Raw genomic sequence first — 2,858 nt, 5'->3', positions numbered from 1 at the left:
GAAACCTCACAATTAGTATCAGAGTCGATCTTAGCTCCTAGGATTTGCCATTTAAGGACTGTTTTGCAATGAATGTTTTACCTAACATAATGCTAATTAATAAAAACACCCTACTAGAAAAAAACAGTTGAATTGATGTTTGAATGATTCTAGGAAAAGGAAGATGCCTACTCAAAGTTTCTAGTTTTCCAATGCATCTTCGAGATTGCTAGTCACTCCTCAAATTTCGAGTTCCGTGACACCATGGTGCAGATACTAGAGAAGATGTCCCTCCCTCATTTCTCTCGTATTGAAAGAGGATGGGGTAGAGATTTTTGGAGTCGTGGGCCGAGATATTTCTTCATCCGAGCAGATCAAATTGGGAACCTTACCACCGACCTAAAGCAGCGGATTCGTTGGATTGAAAAGTTGTTGATCCGTTTATTTTGGTTCGTCGGTACCCCCAGGGCCGACACCTCTATGACTATAGATGGGATTCGCATACCTCCCTCAGGATCGCTGGGTGTATGACCAAGTGATGCGAGTACCTGCTGACTACTTTCCAGCAAAAGTGGCTCATTTCTGCCAATGGTTAAATGAACCCTTAGATTCCCGCCTTGAAGCAATGAGGCCAAGCTCATTACAGGATGCTCTCATACGAGCAAAGCTCCTTGAAGGAATTGAGGACAGACAAACCTACGCCTCAAAAGAGATCTTACCCCCTGAGGCAAATCCTAAAGATCAACCCTACAAGAAACCCCAACAGAATTTCCCCTACTACAACAGAGGGCGACAAAGCAACTCTTTTGTCCCTCGCTTGTATGCTGCTTCTTCTAGAGAAGGCCCTCTGTGTTTTGAGTGCAATGAGCCAGGACACTTCAAGGCCAATTGTCCCAAGATGGCAACATCATTTCCCCAAGGTGGCAGAGGAAATCAAGGCCGTGGAACCCCTATCCACCAAGGTGCAAGAGGCGGTGGGCGTGGCAGAGGCCACGAGGAGCAGTTGCTAGGACCGCCTGTATTATAAGTGAAGAACCGACCTTGGAAATGGCTGAAGAAGAGCGCGCCACCGTCTATGTGGTAGAAGAACACCAAGGTCCGAATAAACAATTTGGTGTAATCCAAACCCGAGCCACTCATCACAGTAAGCCATTCCAGCTTTTGATTGATTGTGGCAGTACCCATTCATTTCTTTCTCCTATAGGTGTTTGCAAAAATTAAACTTGGGTCAAAAAACAGCTAGAAGAATGGCTGTAGAGTTAGCCAGTGGGAAAGAAGTAGTATCTCACCACTCTATAGGAAACCTTGATTTTGAGCTGGGTAATGAGCGAACTCATGGCCACTTTAGAGTCTTGCCAATTAGGAATTTATGATGGAATCCTTGGGATGGATTGGTTAATTGCAAACAAAGCTAGCATTCATTGTAACCAAGGAGGTATCACTTTTGAAAATGAGCATGGCCAAGTAATATCCGTTTAGGGGTTAACAGGAAAACCTAAATATAGGGTAGGCAAGGCAAAACATCTTCTCAAAGGATCACGTAAGGGTCAGCAAGTTTTCTTAGTCAAGCTCAACAAAGCCATTGAACCTAGTAAGGAGACAGAACCCTCTTGGCTCCAAGAATTCTCTGACATCTTCCCTGAGTGACGAGCTTACATGGCTACCGCCTCCTCGAGAAGTCGATCATGAAAAGAGCAACTTACCCAACTCATTGAGCAAGGATTCATACGCCCCAGTAGCTCTCCTTGGGGGGCACCTGTTCTTTTCCAAAAAAAGAAGGACGAAACTCTCCACCTCTGCATAGATTATCGAGGACTAAATCAAGTCACTGTCAAGAATAAGTATCCTATCCCTCGCATCGACGAACTTCTTGACAGGCTTCATGGGACCAAAGTCTTCTCAAAAATAGATTTGAGGTCTGGTTACTATCAGATCAAAGTCAAGGAAGCAGATATACCCAAGACAGCCTTCAATACCCGTTATGGCCGCTATGAGTTTATTGTAATGTCATTCGGGTTAACCAATGCTCCTGCAACATTCAATCGGCTAATTCAAGATATATTCCGTCCTTACTTGGATGAATTTGTGCTTGTTTTTTTTTATGACATCTTAATCTACTCCAAATCAATGGAAGAGCATAAGGAGCATGTGCGTAGAGTTTTGCAATTGTTGCACAGACACAAACTCTATGCCAAGAAGAGCAAATGTACCTTCTTTACTCATCAAATTTAGTATCTTGGATTCATCGTCTCCAACGATGGCATTTCAGTAGCCCCGCCAAGGTCAAAGATATTCTGGAGTGGCCACCCCCTAAATCAGTTCGTGAAGTTTGTGGGTTTTTGGGAATCACGGGACGGTATAGGATTTTTATCAAAGATTATGCCTTGGTAGCTGCACCTTTGACGGATCTTCTTAAGAAGGATTGCAAAATAGTGTGGTTGCTGCCAATCCATCAAAACAGTTTTGATCAGCTCAAGGTCATTATTACTTCTGTGCCAGTCCTAAAACTTCATGATTTCACCAAGGAATTTGAAGTGGTTACTGATGCCAGTAGTCTAGCACTTGGTGGTGTCTTAGGCCAAGAAGGAAGACCAGTTACTTATACTTCCCGCAAACTGAAGCAATATGAAGCAAATTATGCCACCCATGATTTGGAGCTCTTAGCAGTTGTTCATTGCCTCAAATTATGGAGACATTATCTCTTGGGGGGCAAATTCCAGCTTGACCACAAAAGTCTGAAGTGGATCTTCATCGAGCCTAACCTCAACATGCGGCAAAGGAGATGGATTGAAATTCTACAAGAATATGACTTCGACATTAAATTCTACCTTGGGAAAGATAATGTGGTAGCAGATGCACTTAGCCGCAAATCTTTCTTA

This window comes from Cibotium barometz, chromosome 41 (genome assembly GCF_041138505.1).
Source record: "Cibotium barometz isolate CiBa-2024 chromosome 41, ASM4113850v1, whole genome shotgun sequence".
Lineage (NCBI taxonomy): Eukaryota > Viridiplantae > Streptophyta > Polypodiopsida > Cyatheales > Cibotiaceae > Cibotium > Cibotium barometz.
Note: the sequence above shows the minus strand (reverse complement) of the source record.